At 39.6% G+C, this 18,971-nt stretch overlaps 1 protein-coding gene across 2 annotated transcripts in view; it reads right to left on the reverse strand.

Annotated features, from left to right (window-relative positions):
- The window catches only part of TTC17 (tetratricopeptide repeat domain 17), a 123,516-nt gene that overhangs the window by 101,277 nt on the left and 3,268 nt on the right, over positions 1 to 18,971 (reverse strand). The window lies entirely within an intron of this gene.

An 18,971-nucleotide genomic window follows, 5' to 3' on the forward strand; every position in this document is an offset into this window, starting at 1 on the left:
TTCAGCAGCCCCCAAAAATCAGACACAACCTAAGCCCACCAATAAGGGAACGGGGAAATCCACAGTCTACAATGGATACAGAAAGACTAGATACACTGTCACAAGAGGATGTTCACAATGTATAATAAACTAAAAATAGAGAATAATACGTATACTATGATATTTTTGTTTATGAAATTACATGTATATTTTTTCATAGATGTAGATGTAGACATGTCTCTATACGCACAAAACCAAGTAAGTTTATAGTGGTTTCTCTTTGGGAGTGGGATTAAGAAGAGAGGCACACTCATGTCTTTTGCTTTATTTATACCTGTATATTTTATTTTATTTTATTTTTTATTGTTTTATTTTTATTTATTTCTAGGAGACAGAGAGAGAGAGACAGCGTGAGCAGGGGAGGGTCAGAGAGAGAGGGAGATACAGACTCTGAAATAGGCTCCAGGCTCTAAGCTGGCAGTCAGCACAGAGCCTGCTCTGAGCTGGCAGTCAGCACAGAGCCCGGCGCGGGGCTCGAACCCACGAACCATGAGATCATGATCTAAGCGAAAGTCGGACGCTTAACCGACTAAGCCACCCAGGTGCCCCATACCTGTATATTTTAAAAATTCATCACAGAACATATATTTATAATAAAGAAAACACACACACACACAGTTTGAATTTGAGAAAAATCTGACATTGGTCTTGGTGTCTAAGGGATATGATGAAGTTCCTGCTATCACATGATACTAGACTGGAGTTGTCAAATTATATACCAGCTCATCAGAAAGTTCCACTTTGAGGAAAAAAAACCCTATCTTTTTGTAATCTTTAATTGGTATCAGTTCAACTAATCGAATTTAGAGCTAGCTTTTTAAATGCAGAAGGTAGGCTTGCATAGATTTTGGTGACTACGAGGGCCTATTAAAAAAAGATTTTGGGGGCACCTGTGTGGCTCAGTTGGTTAAGTGTCCAACTCTTGATCTAATGGCCCATGAGATCGAGCCCCACATCTGGTTCTACACTGACAATGCAGAGCCTGCTTGAGATTCTCTCTCTCTCCTTCTCTTTCTGCACTCACCAACACACACACTCTCTCTCTCAAAGTAAATAAATAAACTTAAAAAAAGATTTTAAAAAGAAGGAATAAGAACATGAAATAGGGGTGCTTGAGTGGCTCAGTTGGTTAGGGTCTGACTCTTGATTTCAGTTCAGGTCATGACCTCACAGTTTTGTGGGATCGAGCCCCACACTGGGCTCTGCGCTGATCCTGTAGAGCCTGCTTGAGATTCTCAATCTCCCTCTTTCTCTCTGTCCTTCCCCTGCTCGTGATCTCTCTGTCTCTCTCAAAATAAATATGTAAACTTTACAAAATTTTAAAAAAGAACATGGAATAAAGTTGGATGCTTGCCTTAGTAATATGCATTAAATTGGACAATGTTAAGGGACTACAGATAAAACTCATCAGCCCTTGCTCATTCTATCATTTCAGAGATGCCAGAGGAAAAAGAGATGCTAGCCCAGAATAACTTCCATTGTAATTATTTGGTCTGTATAATAATTATTATATCATTATGGATAATCTTTATTGCCATGCTTTTAAGAGGAGATCCCTTCACTGCTTCCCCTGGCCTTTCTACTTTATTGGAATTTGTATCAAAACTGCACTCTGAAATATAGCTGCAAATGACATATCAGATAAAGGGCTAGTATCCAATATCTATAAGGAACTCATCAAACTCCACACCCGAAAAACAATCCAGTGAAGAAATGGGCAGAAAACACGAACAGACACTTCTCCAAAAAGGNCTCCTGCACTCTGTACTTAAAAGGCACTAAAAATATAATAGCAAGGCCCATAGTACTTGACCACCTGAGCTGTAATCTCTATCAAACAATCAAAGCTAACAAAAGCCTGCAAGCAAAATTTTAGGTTTATCTCAGTAAGACATAGAAAATTTTGCTTCTCTTTAATAGTATTTGAACATATTCCCAACAGTCAAATGCATGTAGGGCAGGGAAAGCTACTATAATGGATTGAATATGGACTGACTTAACTCCAAGGCCTATCGATCTTTTTTTATGGCAATGTGATATATTATTTGACACATTACAGCACACCAAAATTTTTACATAAGAAAATGTAAAAGCTACAGCCAGTGGCCAGAGTGCAAAAGAGCTTTACATAAGGAGGCTAGAGAAAATCTGCTTACTTTGCTACTTCAAGAGGTAGCTATTTAGTACATGACTGTATAGGTATTTTTAAATGAGGTTTTTAGAAAAAGACCAAAAAACAAGACAAAAAAACAGGGGTAGGGGGAGGAATGCTGGAGTAAGATGTTCCTATTCCAAAATACCTAAGCAATCTGGTCACCTGGAGGTTCCTCTTTTGCAAGAGGAACAAAAGAATGAAGATTTACGCTGAAGAAATACTGAAAGCACAATCTTAGTTTCAGATTAAAAAGATGCTAGCTAATCAGGGCTTTATTTGAATAGCATGGGCTTGGCCAACATTACTTTGTAAGGAAGTACTTTTCCTTTCCTTTTAGTTTCATTAAGTTCAACAGATACAACAGCTAGAGGTGACAGAGAGATAAAATTATTTGCAGAAGGAAGGGAGCACACTGACAGCTGGGCTTTGCTTCTTGACATGGCAGCAAATGGCATGGCTCTTTGCCAGATAAGGGTTGGCTGCAGATTTATAGCCTGATATATATTTTCATTGAGGTAACTTCAAGTTCTTAAAATTTGAGACTTTATAATACCTTTGGCAAATGCTAATCAGCTTGAATTTCTCTCCTTTCGAACACCTCTCTTCCTCTGGTTACAAAAGAGAGTATGTTTGTAAAGGTACAACATCCAATCAGCCAATAAAGGTTTCTTAAGCCTCTATAAACCAGGCGACTATGTCAATATTGGAAGCCTATGTACTCCAATTTCATATACAATGTGAATGCCTTCAAAATCTTTAGCATTTAGAAGAGGCTGCTATCAGCCCAGGAGCGAAAGGTAACAGGAATTTGAGGGGTAGGTTAAAAAGGACATGATGCATACATAAGATCTCAAAGCACCTTGGGGCTCTTTCACAAGGGACAAGCAACCCTACAAAATTCCATTACTTCACAGCATAATAAATGATGCTTGTAATGATCTGAATCATAAAGAAAAAGGAATTATTTCTAAGTTTGTTTTACTGAAGATGGTAAAAAAAAAAAAGTCTGAAATATATTTTACAGCAGAGTTTATACTGCAAGGAAAAACTGACCAAGTATTTGGAAATTAGCTAAATGGACTTCTATTATATGGAATGATTCATTCTCTAAGAGTTCTCAATTCAATTTTATTTTCCTTTGACTACATTATATAAGTACATATGTCCAATTATATATAACAGCAGTAAATATCTGACTCATATCAAGTTCATTTTCATATATTTCATTTGCTGCTGGTCTCTAACCAAGATATTGTTAATAAATACCTCTCTAATCTGGAACTGTACCTCAGTAAATTCACATGGTCACAGAGGGAAATGTCACTACATAAGGATAATTACTTCACTGCCAAATCAAATAAAAGGTGACTATTTTAAACTTAAACAATTGAAGGGCATAAACATTTTTGAGTTCTACAAAACCAAGAGTGAGGCCATCACTTTCCACTGGTCCTTTATGACAGGAAATTGAATATTTCTATATTATAATATTAATTCCAGCCCCCATATGCAACTTATTCTTCACATATGATAAACATTCTTACCTATTATTTTTAATGGTATTCAAATGAGTACATGAGAGCAGCGTTACTGAAATCTTTTATTATGCCGTACTCATTTTTATTTTTTAATGTTTATTTATTGGGGGGGTGAGAGGGGAAGGGGCAGTGACAGAGACATAGAATCTGAAGCAGGCTCCAGGCTCTGAGCTGCCAGCACAGAGCCTGACGTGAGGCTCAAACCCACAAACCATGAGATTATGACTTGAGCCGAAGTTAACTGACTGAGCCACCCAGGTGCCCCATGCTATACCCATTCAAAAACATCTCCCCTTAATTAGAAACTAGGGATGGTATATATATTTTACAAATAGTTTATTGTCAAGTTGGTTTCCATATAACACCCAGTGCTCATCCCCACAAGTGCCCTCCTCCATGCCCATCTCCCCCTACCCNCATTCGTTCATGGATGGACACTTAGGCTCTTTCCACATTTTGGCTATTGTTCAGAGTGCTGCTATGAACATTGGGGTGGGTCTATGTGCTCCTATTCATCAGCACTCCTGTATCCCTTGGGTGAATTCCTAGCAGTGCTATTGCTGGGTCCCTAGGGGGAGATCTAGTGTTAATTTTTTTTTTTTTTAATGTTTCATCCATTTCTAGGAGAGAGAGAGACAGCATGAGCAGGGGAGGGTCAGAGAGAGAGGGAGTCACAGACTGAAACAGGCTCCAGGCTCTGAGCTGGCAGTCAGCAGAGCCCGACACGGGGCTCGAACCCATGAACCGTGAGATAATGACCTAAGCGAAAGTCGGACGCTTAACCGACTGAGCCATCCAGGCTCCCCAGATCTAGTGTTAATTTTCTGAGGAACCTCCACACTATTTTCCAGAAGGGCTGCACCAGTTTACATCCCCAGTGTAGGAGGGTGCCCGTTTCTCCACATCCACGCCAGCATCTGAGATCTCTGATTTGCTCATTTTAGCCACTCTGACTGGTGTGAGGTGGTATCTCAGTGTGGTTTTGATTTGTATTTCCCTGATGAGGAGGGATGCTGAGCATCGTTTCATGTGTCTGTTGGCCAAGGGATGGAATATTTTAAATCTGGTATTCAAAATTTTAGATTATTTACTGAGACAATATGATGGAAAATATAAATAAAGATCTTCCAAGCAATGAAGATTTTACCTCTGCCTTTAGTGATCCAACTTTGTGGGTATTTATAGTGTTTGCTAACCAGGATCTACAATCCCCTTCTTGTGGCAAAAGCACCTGCCTTGCTGGCTGGAAGCATCCTTCCCTATATGGAAGCCCTGATCAGTGGATCCCTTTCCCTTGGTCATGGTAATTATCTCTGAGAAGAGACATTAACCAAGTGGTCAGCTGGTACTAAAGAGACTCTAATCCAGCACTTTTGTTTGAGCTATGTGGATCTGCCATTTTGTATTCAAAGGAGGCTGAGAAGGGGGTTAAGGGAAGCAGAGAAATGAAGACAGAGAGCAACCTATTGTGGTTATACTGTTTCAGCCCTGGATCAAGCTGTATCTGCAGCACTTAGAATTTGTCCAAATATTCTAATAAAAATTTTCAATACAGAAGTTTTGGTGCCAAAATTTCTTCTAAACCCTCTGCCCAGGGTCTCTTCTTATCCTTGTGGCTCTTTTCAGATCTTCTGTCCCTTTGCACATGCTATTTCTATTTGGAATACACATCTATCCTTATGCTTTTGATGAAGGCCAAATGACTGGGCTGAAATGACATTTCTTTTTGTGAAGCCATTCTTCTCTTGAGCTCCCATAGTACTTTTTACACACTTCTTTAACAGTGCTTATTACATTGTTTACCTATTTTATGTCTGTCTCTCCAGAAAAAAAAACTTTGTATTGTTCTACCTCTAGTAGAACGTAGTCCATATGCTTTCAGGTACATGTTAAGCACTTAATACACTGCTGGTTGTTTGATAAAGTTGTCTGATGTCACATTTGTTACAGAATCCATCTCCACCGACATTATCATTCAGTGATGACGATCTGTAAAGGAGGTAAAGAGGCTAGGCCTCCAGGAATCATGAAAAAACAAGTCCTTCACAGGTCTGTGACTAGCTGCGTGACCTTAAGCAAATCACCTTCTCTGCATGGCCTTCCATTTCCTCAACTATAAACTGAGGGGACACAACTTCATGACTTTTAAAGCTCCTTATGTTCTTTATATCCTACCCCCATGAAAGATTTAACACTGTCGTAAAAGTGTCACGTTTTTACCAGTCTCACACACCACAGAAGGAATCTAATGTTCAAATGAATGAAACGATCATTCTTTCAATTTGCCTGTATAAATTTGTTTTTTTTTGTTTTTTTGTTTTTGTTTGTTTTTTTATATTTTTATTTATTTCTAGGAGANAAAGACGGAGCATGAGTGGGGGAGGGGCAGAGAGAGAGGGAGACACAGAATCTGAAATAGGCTCCAGGCTGTGAGCTGTCAGCAAAGAACCTGATGTGGGGCTCAAACCCACAAACCCCGAGATCATGACCTGAGCTGAAGTCGGACGCTTAACCGACTGAGCCACCCAGGCGCCCCTCCTGTATAAATTTGTACTCACTCTAGGTAGGGACTCTTTCCAAAGCTGCAGCTGAAAGTATCTTTTAAACTGTCAATTTGTCAAATTAAACCAAGGTTCCAATTAGGAGTGGCTATTTCTGAGCAGTTAAGTTGCTCACTGTATCACAGGCAAAATTAGTTCTCCCTGTCTTTATGTCACTTTATTCTAAAAAAGTTCAACTGGAAAAAAATTTTTTTTCTGATCATAAGCTAAATATATGGGTTACTATAAAAACAAACACATTATTGACAATATTAAGAAAAAAATTTAAATTACTTGAAACATCACCTTCCTAGATAACTGCTGTCAGACCTAGTTAATTATGTCAGGATAACTTCTCTGCACATATATGCACACACACATTGCTATGGAGAATAAACATTTTTACAAAAATAGGATCATATTTACTATACTGTATCTCTCACTTCCCCACTGTTTCCTAAATTTTATCAGCTTTCTTTCTCAGGAATTATAGATCTATGTCATCATATTTAGTGGATAATATTAAAGTTATTTATCCAGGTTTCTGCTAATTAAAATTTGGGCTTTTAGTTCTTCTCTCTTTTTAATGGTATTGAGATGAATATCCTTACAGTTAAAAGTTTTTTGAGTGTTGTCTACTTAGTTTCTTCCTAGAAAAAGAATTGCTAGGTTAAAGGAACTGCACTTTTAAATTTATATTTTTTGCTAGTTTTTCTCCAAAATAGCTGAATCAACTGAAATTCCTACCAACAATCACTGAGTTTTTCCACACTCTTAAGAACTCAGAGAAAAAGGGTGAATACGTTTTAATCTCTGTGTTGGCCATATGGATTTCTTCTTCTGTGTGCTTATAAAAAAATCTTCCTTATTGCCTCCCTTTAAACCCATCTGATACTTTACATCACAATTTTATGAATGGTGGTTTCCAGTTGTTGAGACTCACAATGATTATCACCTTGGTTGTGTTTTCTGACTTTTACTACAGCAAACACATATTACTTAAATTTATAAAATATATCTTTTTTTAAAGTGCTATCTACAGATCTTATTAAAATGAAACCTCAGAATGCTATGTGATGTGCATTTTTAAATAAAAAACGAGTTGTAATGACAAATAAGCTCAGGTCTGAGGAACAACATTGTTCCTTTTCCTTATATGTTCATAGAGAAGAAAGTTCCTCTCCCAGATGCAGGGCCAGGCAAAACACCTCTAAAAGGTAACATCTTTTTTATTTTCTTATTTGCTACCTTATTCTCCTCAAATTTTTATCCTGATCTCAAATCTAGTTCACTACCATTTTCAAATGACTGCCCAAAGAACCCTCACCTTTGTGACTCCTGGCAGGTGAACACAGGCAAGCGAGACAGTCCAGAGGGATGGAATGAGGGAGGCAGAAGTCTGGGGCCTGACTCTGCATGCAATTCTTTCTTTAGGATTCAAGTGTAACCATCATGGACCTACACTTTCCTCCAGGATGAGGGAAGTGCAAAATCACAAACAAAATACCAGTTCAGCCTCAGCTCTGGAAAGGGACTTTCATGGGCTCCTGACTATAATAATTTTCAAAACTTTAATAGAGAAGTAGATCTTTCACTAGAAACATTTAATTGTTTGAGATCAATAAAACACTATTATTATGAACTGTCAGGATCTGGAAATATTTCTGGTAAAGAGGACTTTTTATCTTTTGCCATTAGTGTACTTGTACAATATGGTATTTTAATGTTTTAAAACATGCTTCAATTTTGTAGGATATCAGGTTACTGAAACTAAATATAAACTTTAAATAAACAAAAATACTGAATCTTGACCATCACATGAATTTTTATGGCTTTGTATCTCTATTTTCTAAAGTTTTACTCTCACTTAGATTTACATTCTCATGTTCACAGTTCTTGGAAGACAAAGTTGTAAACACTTAAACACACATAAAACAATCTAGGTATTTGAAGTATATTATATAGCTATAATCTAGATTTGACCATGTGCAGTGTTGCAGCCACTTTTATGAGAGCAATCATATCAATCAAGCACCATTTTCCAAAGTGATAAGTTAATAACCATATTCAACATGAACAACAAATGAACAACTTCTTATACAAGCACTACCAGACTACATGTTCTGATTTGTGTCACCAGGAAATATATAAATAACAATGAATAAAGTAGACAATTTACAAGTTTACAAGGAAAGAAAACAAAATGCTGGATTGGGATACAAGAGTCACGGATATTTTTCATTTGTGTATTAATGATATTCTTGTAAACACATAGAGAACAATGTTGCTGTGCAATTAGAGCTATTTTATATGTAACTCGGAAGTGACTCTCATTTCAGCAGCTCATATTTATTGAACACAGAACAATGGCCCCAAAAGATGTTCATGTCCTAACCCCCAGAACCTGTGACTAGTTACATTATGGGGCAAAGGGAAATTAAGGTAGCTGATAGAGTTAAGGTTGTTATTCAGATTACTTTAAGACAAAATATAACCTGGATTATCCAGGTGGACCCAATGCAATCACAAGGGTCCCTAAAATTGGAATAGGGAGGTCAGAGAGAGAGATGTGGGTAAGGAAGAAAGATCAGAGAAATACAATGTTGGCTGGCTTTGAAGATACAATAAAAGGAGGCCAAGAGCCAAGGAATGTGGGTGGCCTCTGGAAACTGAAAAAGGTAAGGAAATGGACTCTCTTTTACTATCTCCGGCATTACTGTCCCCTTGATTTTAGCCCAGTGCAACATGGGTTGAACTGCTAACCTACACAACCGTAAAATGATAAATTTCTGTTGTTTTAAGCCATCAACTGTGGTAATTTTTTACAGCAGCAAACAGAAAACTAATACAAGCACCCACTAAGTTCCAGGCACAATGCCAGGCTTAAAGGTGATAGATAAAACATGTGTGAATGTGAAAATTCTTAGTTGGGTGCTCTTGAATGAACTGTGTCTCCCCCAAAATTTTATGTTGAAGATGTAACCTCCAATGTCATGGTAATTGGACAGTAGGCATTTGGGGGGTAATTAGGTTTAGATGAGGTCATGAGGTTGGGCCCTTATGACGGGATTGGTACCCTTGTAAGAGGAGACACTGAGGGGCGCCTGGGTGGCTCAGTCGGTTAAGCGTCTGACTTCGGCTCAGGTCATGATCTCGCGGTTCGTGGGTTCGGGCCCCGCGTTGGGCTCTGTGCTGACTGCCAGCTCAGAGCCTGGAGCCTATTTCAGAGTCTGTATCTCCCTCTCTCTCTGACCCTCCCCTGCTCACGCTGTCTCTCTCTCTCAGAAATAAGTAAAAAACAAAAACAAAAAAAGAGGAGGCACCGAAAGCTTGCTTTCTCTTTCTCTCTGCCACGTGAGGACACAGTAGGAATGCAGCAGGTCTGCAAGCCAGAAAGAGAGCTCTCACCAGAACCTGATCACTCTAGCACTCTGACCGTGGACTTCCGGCCTCCAAAACTGTGAGAAAAACTGGTACTTAAGTCACTCAGTTTATGAGATTTTGTTACTGAGATCTGTTAATCAAATACTAGAAAAGGGACACTAAAATGAGTGCCAGAAATTGAACCTCAAGTTTTACCATGACTCAGGTGATGCCAACTCAACAGCCAGGAAATTACTTTGCTATTTCATGCTACACATCACTGCTGTACACCACCACTGAATAAAGTTCAACTTTATTACTCATCAAACAGTAGTAATATTAACTCTGGGGGGGGTGGTCAGCATGACTAATTTCTTTTACTGTAATCCCAACAAGTGTGAAGTAAGCATTAATGACAAAGGTTTAAGTTTTCTATGAAGATAACCAAACCAAACTGAAGGTTCCTTTTTGTTCATACTTCCACTGATGGCCATAACGGTGTTTTGCTAAGGGCAACAGGTGGGATAAGGGGTGTCTGACTAGAATCGGATTATATATACAAAGATTTGATGTATCCCAAACACTATTGGGCATTTCAAACACTCCTGATGCAGTCCTTTAAAAGGACGATTCGGCAATATCTAAGAAAATTAAAGATGCATTCTTCAAACAGGGAAATTCCACTTCAAAGAATTCATCTTACAGATATACTCAATATGCTCACAGGAACATGTGAAGACATATGAATGGGCACACACACTCATTGCAGTAAAAGCCTGGAAACAATCTAAATGCCTGTTATTAGGGGACTGGTTAAATAAATTACAGAATAGCCATGCAACCAAATACTATGCAATTTTAAGGGCAAAGAGAGTAGCTTTTCATTTCTGACAGATGTCTAACTATTAATAAAAAGTAGTCATGAGACAAAATGTTTCCAGTTGTGTGTTTTTAAAAATCCATACAAAGATTTGCAAATACATGGGAACTTTTTGGAAGAAGACACAGATAATTCTGTGATTACTTCCAGGAAGAAAAACCATGAGTGATTATAAAACTTTCACTTTAAAAAATATATATATAACTGAGTTTATTTATTTCTAAAAATTTTTAATGTTTATTTTTGAGAGAGTCAGAATGTGAGTGGGGGAGGGGCAGAGAGAGAGGGAAACACAGAATCTGCAGCAGGCTCCAGGTTCTAAGCTGTCAGCACAGAGCCCGACGCGGGGCTAGAACTCACTCACGAACTGTGAGATCATGACCTGAGCCAAAGTCGGACACTTAACCAACTGAGCCACCCAGGTGTCCCAAAACTTCCACTTTTCATCTAAGTAGCTTGAAAATATTTTGTGAACAATGATCATGTATTTTATAGTTTCAAATTAAATTACAGGATGCCTGGGTGGCTCAGTCAGTAAAGCATCTGACTCTTGATCTCAGGGTCCTGAGTTCAACCCCCCACATTGGGCAGGGAACCTACTTTTAAAAAAATCAAATAAACTCAATTAAAAAATAGAAAAAATATTGATGTTTTATATATAAAATGACAGAAATATTTTTCTTTATATTGGTAGTAATGTTTAGCAGTACACAGAAGAGAGCAATTTAAAATGGGATCTGAGCTGGAATTTATACACTGCCACTTCCTATCTGCATGGCCTTGGGCAAGGAGTTTAACCACACTCAGCTTAATTTCTTAATTTAACAGAGATATCAATACCCACATCTTACTGGGTCTATATGACTATAAAATAAGAAATGAATATTGGAAACACTTGGTAAAGTGCTCAGTGAAATCGACATTAAATTCTTATTACTATAAAAGTTACCTGTTGACATTATCCTAAATTAGAGTCACTTTCATGTATGACTGTAAAATGCAAACTCTATGAAGGGAGGGACCATCTCCCTCACAGCTGTATTCCACGTACCTCATACAGAAAGGATTCCAGTTTGTGTTCAATGAGCGAACTAAGCCTGCCAAATGTATGGCACACAAAAAGCTCTTAGCAAATATTTGCTCAAATAAAACGTTCCTGACTCCATTTGACCACTTTGGGCATGTACCACTCTCTAAAGTTTTACTAAAGATTAACTATCCATTTCATCTCCCCACCAAGCAATTAGACTAAAGGAAGAAAGGGCAAAACATGAGGGGGGAGGGTGAGGAGGGTTTTCCTGCTGGTCACCTGATTGTAAATTAAATAACTAAGTGCCTTAGAGGGTAAGTGAAGAATGAGGTAAGATGTTAGTTTAAAAAATACATGAATGAATTCTTTTCAAAAGTTAGACTCATGAAGTAGTTACTGCTGACTAAATAAATATGGGAGACACAATCTGATCTGGCTAGTGTGAATTCCTGGTAGTAGGCCTTGAAAGCAAATATATACTATAGCTTATATAGAAGTATCATGACAGTATACACTTTTAATAAATGCTTCTTTTGTATATGATTATATTAAATGTCTGAACATTAGGGGACCTAAATTTGTATTCAATTAATTTAAATAACGTCACAATCTTAAAGTTCTTTGAGCATATCATTCAAGATATGTTGAAAAGACAGTATCTCCAAAGAGCCAATTGGGATGTAGGTTATCTGAGACACCATTTTACACCTCTGGTTCAGGGATACTATATTCTTAATTTTTTTTTTCTGAGAGAGAGAGACAGACAGCGTGAGCAGGGGGAGGGTCAGAGAGGGAGATACAGACTCTGAAGCAGGCTCCAGGCTCTGAGCTAGCTGTCAGCACAGAGCCCAACACGGGGCTCGAACCCACAAAATGTGAGATCATGACCTGAGCCGAAGTTGGACGCTTAACCGACTGAGCCACCCAGGCGCCCCAAGAGATACTACATTCTTAGAGAAGTCTTGGTTTGTCTTTATTTTTAGCAGGGAGAACGCAACAACTGGCTTGCCCCCTTTAAAGTAAATGCACTGTGCTTTCTCCAGACTACTAAAACGATGGTGGCCCTTCACTGTGCTAATATGCAAGAGCTTTTACAAGTGTAAATAACTGCTTGCACACATACTTGCAGGTACTCTCCCTTTTTCGTATTCAATATTTCCTGAGTGTGTACAATGTGTCAGGCACCCTTTTAGGCATGGGAGTTACCTCACTGAATATAACAAAGGCCAATGAAAAAGTTAATGTTCTTGTAGGAAGACCAGCAATAAAATACATATTAGAACAGAATAATAGGTGCTATGAAGAAAACTAAAGCAGAGTGATGGAAGGAGATGCTGTTTTAGACAGTGTGGTCAGAAGAGAGGTGACATGTGAACAGAGACTTGAAACATACCCATGAGAGTGTCTGCAGAAAATTTTCAAGCAACAAAGTTGGTGCTCTTTAGACCCACCCCAAAGGCCAGTATGGCCGAATCACAGCACACAAGAAGGAAAATGGTATTTGGGGTAGAGAGGTGGTCAGGGGCCAGGTCCTAGATCTTGCAAGAGCCTGCGTTATAGGCCCTGGTAAAATCTTCCAAATTTTTTTCTTAAAAGTATGATGGGAAACCACTGAAGATTTTCTGACACTCTTAAAATCTCTTCCCCCTACAACACTTAAAAGAGTGACATGGTGTGGAGAGTAGACTCTATGAGGCAAAAGTGGAAGCAAGGACACTGGTCAGGAGGCTCCTCTGCACAGGTTTAAAAGGGAGATGAAGACAGTCTAGACTAGGGCTGTAGAAGTAGAGGTGGAACGACATGGCTTGATGCAGGAGACATTTTGGAAGTAGAGCTGACAGGTTATTGGTAGATTAGGTATGAGACACAGCAGTTGAAGAAGATTTTGGACCTGAGCAATCTGGTAACCAGTGTGGTGGGGTAGGAAATGAAGAGTTCAGTTTCGGACATGATGTATTTGTGATGTCCATTAGACAGCTAAGTGGAGATGCTGAGTGGGCAGTTGGATACATGAATATGGAATTCAGGGAAGGACTGCAGATATGATTTGAGAGAATCCTCAGAATAGAGGTCATATTTCTGCCATGAGAGGGCATAAGACCATCTGGTGAGCACATCAGTATTTAAGAGTCACTAAGAAGAGGCACCTGGGTGGCTCAGTCAGTTAGGCATCCAACTGCAGCTCAGGTCATGATCTCACGGTTTGTGAGTTCAAGCCCTGGGTGGGGCTCTGTCCTGACAGCTCAGAGACTGGAACCTGCCTCGCATTCTACATCTCCCTCTCCCTCTGCCTCTCCCCTGCTCATGCTCTGTCTCTCTCTCAAAAATAAATAAGCATTAAAAAAAAAAAAAAAGGACTCACTAAGAAAAGAGGAATTCAGCAGAAGAGAATGAGAACCATGGCCAGGGATTTAGAGGGAAAGCCAGGAGTGTACGTGCTGGAAGCCATGGAAGAAAATAGCTCGATAAGTCAGAGGGCAAGTGCTGGCTGGGGTGCTAAGAGGGTGAGAGAGACTGAGCACCGAATCTGGCAATAAGGCAGGCCCTGGTATATCTTGACAAGACTCACGGAGATGAAGGACTAGAGTGGCTTTAAGAGACCTATAGAGAGAGAGGGAAGAGAGGGGCGCCTGGGTGGCTCTGTCAGTTAAACGTCTGAGTCTGGTTTCCAACTCTTGGTTCCGGCTCAAGTCCTCTCATAGTTTGTGAGCTTGAGCCCCGCATCGGGCTCTGTGCTGGCAGTGCGGAGCCTGCTTGCAATTCTCTCTCTCTCTCTGCCTCTTCCCCACTCACTCTGTGTCTGTCTCTCTCAAACAAATAAATAAACTTAAAGAAGAAAAAAAAAGGGAAGAGAACCCGTGAGCACAAACAATTTTCAAGAGGTGTGCCTGGTTGTAAAGAGCCACCCAACAGAGGAATTCCCCTTGCTTTTGCATCACGGAATCTCACGGAGATGCAGGTAGGGCTCACCCCTGCCCCCTTGCACACTGGAGTGCAAACCTGTTCTAACTTTTGACCTGATGTGCTGACAAGTCCTATTCCTCACTGTCAGAGCGCCTTCTGTTCATTTCCCCCGATGCTGCTTCTAAACTGCAACAACTGCCGAACCCCACAGCTGACCCTAATCCCCCCTCAACAATGCAGCTGCCATTTCTCATCCATCTTCTCTGCCCTTCCTGATGATTTTTATTTTTTTTCCTTATCTCTTGTCACTTCTCCATACTTTTCAGTGCCTGAATAAAGCTGACCTTTTAATTTTTTTTTAATGTTTATTTTTGAGAGAGAGAAAGAGAGTGCATGTGTGTGCACAAGCAGGGGAGAGGCAGAGAGAGGGGGATGGAGGATCCAAAGCAGGCTCTGTGCTGACAGCAGTGAGCCCAATATGGGGCTCAAACTAGCAAACTGTGAGATCATGACTTCAGCCAAAGCCGGAAGCTCAACCAACTCAGCCACCCAGGTGCCCCAAAGCTGACCTTTCAGATGTAACATCAGTGACAAAGAGGATGATTTCCTTTGCACCCAAAACCTGACCACAGAAGACAGGCCAACAGCGATCTCTGAAAGTACAGCTCTTCTCCTGTGCAAACAGCACCTTATCTGAAGGCCCAATGGCTGACTCACTAATGGGTTATTTGGAGCTTTAAAGATCTTCGAGGAGTCTGAGGCCTCCTGTAGGTTAGCTTCCAAAAGACAATCACATCAGTAAGCAGTGTAAAGCTTCATTCAGACAATGGTAAACTCATGAAAGGCAGGAACCAGTTTTCATACTTCAACAGATACTATTACAGCCTATGGGATTTAGCATGAGAGACGCAGGAGATGCAGAGAAAATGGGTATGGCTTCTCCCTTCATGGAACATGTAGTAATCTAGTAGGGCATTTACGTAAGTAAAAAAGCACAATATGGCATGATAGATTCTTTCATAAGGGAATACCAGATACTATGAAAGCACATAGAAAGAACAGCTTGTTCAAATTTGGGCATTAGAATCTTCCCTGTGAAAGTGATGTTTAAGTTGTGAAGACTACTGAGTTTAGCCAGATTGGGATATTTCAGAAGAAGAACGTGTGTAAAGGCCCAGAAGCAAGTGAGAACTGAGCACATCTGAGGGCAGTGACAAAAGTTAAATATGGCCAAGTGTGTATATGTACGTATTCTGGGGGGAAGGCGGAGCTCTCAAGAATGAGCAAAGATAAGCTAGAGAGAAGGAGGGGCCAGACCACAAGATACATTAAAGAAAGACCATATCCTGGGATATGCACCAAAATATTCAAAGACAGTTTTCCTTGGGATTGAGAATGGGGAGAAGTGGGAAGACTTCATGTTAGCATCTTAAATACTCCCATAATGCTGAGCATTTATTTTTTAGAGCACCATGCATTCCTTCTGTAATTTAAATTTGTAATGAAACAAAACAAAGGTTTTATTTATTTTTATTTTAGAGCTAGTGAGAGCACACACAGGAGGGAGAGGGGCAGAGAGGAAGAGAGAAGGAGGGAGAGACAGAGAATCAAGCAGGCTCCATGCTCAGAATGGAGCTGGACACAGGGCTCGATCCCACGACTCTGGGATCATGACCTGAGCAGAGATCAAAAGTTGGACGCTCAACCAACTGAGACACCCAGGTGTCTTGAAACAAAGAAAGTTTCCAAAGCTGAGTCTAACTGCACTGGGGGGAATGGGTTGGAAGCAGGACAAGACTAGAGAAGGCAGAGCTGCTGGAAAGCGGTGGCAAGAATCAGGTGGCCTGAACTGGAGCCTCAGCAGTGACTGTGGGGAGAAGATAGAATTAGAAAGTAGAATAGAAAGATCTTGGTAAAGAATAAAGGAAACAACTAGATTTCTGACATGGGCAAATGGATGGATGGTGAATGGTGGGGTCTTTCATTCAATTTGGGAAAACAGGGCATGACACAGGTTTGGATAGGGTAAAAACAAGTTTAGATTTGATCATATTAAGCTTGAAGTACCTAGAGGACATTCACATGGAGTTCAAGTTTGTAGAGATCCTGAACCTATAACCCTGAAGGAAAAAATCTGACTTACAAAAAGAAATGTGGCTACTCTCAGCATATATATGGTAACTTAAGTCCTGAGACAAGGTAGGATTGCCCAGGTACATGTAAAAAGAAGGCTGGAACAGAAGCTGGAAGTAGAGCAATATATAAAGCTGAATTTCTCAGAATTATCTGTGAACCATATGTATCATGATCTCCTGAGGACTTTCGTAAAAACGTGGAATTCTGGGCTCTGCCACCAACCTACTGATTCAGATACGTTAGTGGCCTAGGAATCTGTATTTTAAGCAAGTATCCCAGATTATTTTTGAGAACCACTGATCTAGAAGATGAGTGGAGGAAGAAGAGGCAGAGAAATGAAAAAGGAAAAAAAAAAGGTTTAAGGAAGAGCTGTGCTCTGCTCACCCCGATGAATAATGAGAATTTCGTGTCACAGTAGCCATGGGAAAACAGCATATGCATCAAAGCACAGTGGGCTGGTGAAAAATAAGCAGTTAGTAAATACTTGTTTAATAAATAATTGGGGGAAATATTTAAAGTTATAATTTACCTGTGTATAATTATAAGCTACTAAGTATAGTATAAGAATTTATAAGAAATTGAGAAATTTCTTATAAACTGGGAAATATAAGAAATTGGGAAATATATAGTCCCAGAAACTGGGAATTTATAAGAAAAAAGAATAGTGGGAAGTGGAAAAAAAAACGGAGTGCGAATTACTTTGATGTCAACGTCCAGGACAAATTGCAAAGGTTTAGCAGGTACCTAGCAAGTTAGTGAATAAACAACCATGACCTCTCAGATCCAAGTAAAATCCTGAAGTATATAAACACAGAAGCAACGCTTTAGGACAAAAAGATGGGCTCAGTTTCGAAAAGCACTGAAATAAATCTGTCAGCTTCATAGTATCATCCAGATGTCCTCTCCCAGATTAACCAATTACTTAATACCCAAATCAAACCACTCCTTCACTTATAAGCTATTAAAGACCAAGAGATACAGATTTCGCCTGTCTGTCCAACTAAACCTGACAGCTCTTGCTCAGGTCATAGCTGATGAAATATTACTGCTTATCTAACACTTCTTATGCCAAAGTTGCTAAGCTCCAGACTATCAGCTTTGTCAGAAACTTCCTTTGTTCTAAGCAGTTAAAAGGATCTGTACTCTAAAGACATTTGCTTGATAGAAGACAAAATGATGAAATAACACCCAAATTAAATCACACTTATTTTTGACCCTTCCCTATCCACCCCCAATTTAAAGTCATCACAAAACATTCTGGAGAGGTAAAGCAAACCGGGAAAGACTTTTACTTCATTATTCCCGTTTTTCCTTTACTTTTCATTTGTAGGTTTTATGAGAAGAGGGAAAAGCACTTCAAACTTACTGAGTACAAAGGACTCATTTGCATGCTACTGCAGGTTTTTATTTACTGCTATCACTAAATGCCACTCATCAGTTGTGTGACTCTGGGTGATTTTTGCTCTGAGTTGTATCATATACCCTTCAGGAATTTTTTCCAAATCTAAAGTACTATGGTTCTAAGATTTGAGAAGGAAATTGTCAGCAGCTAAGAAATATTACACTGTTACGAGAGTTGATAACAATTATAGTCTTTATTTACTTAAAGTTTTGGGCCTCCACTTAGGAAGAGAGAGAATACCAGAGGCCATGAACTCCAGTGGTAGAAGTACTTCCTTTTTTTTTTTTTTAAAGTAGGTTTCATGCCCAGCACGGAGACCAGTGTGGGGCTTAAACTCATGACTCTGAGATCAAGACCTGAGCGGAGGTCGAGTCGACTGAGACACGCGGGGGACGTGGACCCTTTCCCCTGCCTCACCTATTTTTAGAAGTACATCTTCTTGATTCAATAAGTCTGAGACAAACTGGTAACATTTCAGGAGTTCATTTGTTAGCTGGTAATTCAGAACACGGAGCATTGGTTTTTCCACAGTAATGATGTTATACAGTATGGTTAGGCCCTTTGGGCTAATTCACAAAACTTAATATAACCTTAAAGTGACTCTCCAGTTTTGATAAAAACAGAAAAATAAATATTGCCATACTAGTGATGAAGGAAATAAAAAAGAGAGGTACCTGGGTGGCTCAGTCAGTTAAGCATCCAACTTCTGCTCAGGTCACGATCTCACACTTTGTGAGTTTGAGTCCATGTGGGGGTCTGTGCTGACAGCTCAGAGCCTAGAGCCTGCTTCACATTCTATGTCTCCCTCCTTCTCTGCCCCTCCCCTGCTCATGCTCTCTTGCTCTCTCTCTCTCTCCTAGAAATAAAAAAATAAAAATAAATAAATAAATAAACGTTAAAAAATAATTAAAAGGAGGAGCATCTGGGTGGTTCAGTTGGTTGAGCATCCAACTTCAGCTCAGGTCATGATTTCATGGTTTGTGG

This window comes from Crocuta crocuta, unplaced genomic scaffold (assembly GCF_008692635.1).
Source record: "Crocuta crocuta isolate KB4526 unplaced genomic scaffold, BGI_CrCroc_1.0 scaffold330, whole genome shotgun sequence".
NCBI lineage: Eukaryota > Metazoa > Chordata > Mammalia > Carnivora > Hyaenidae > Crocuta > Crocuta crocuta.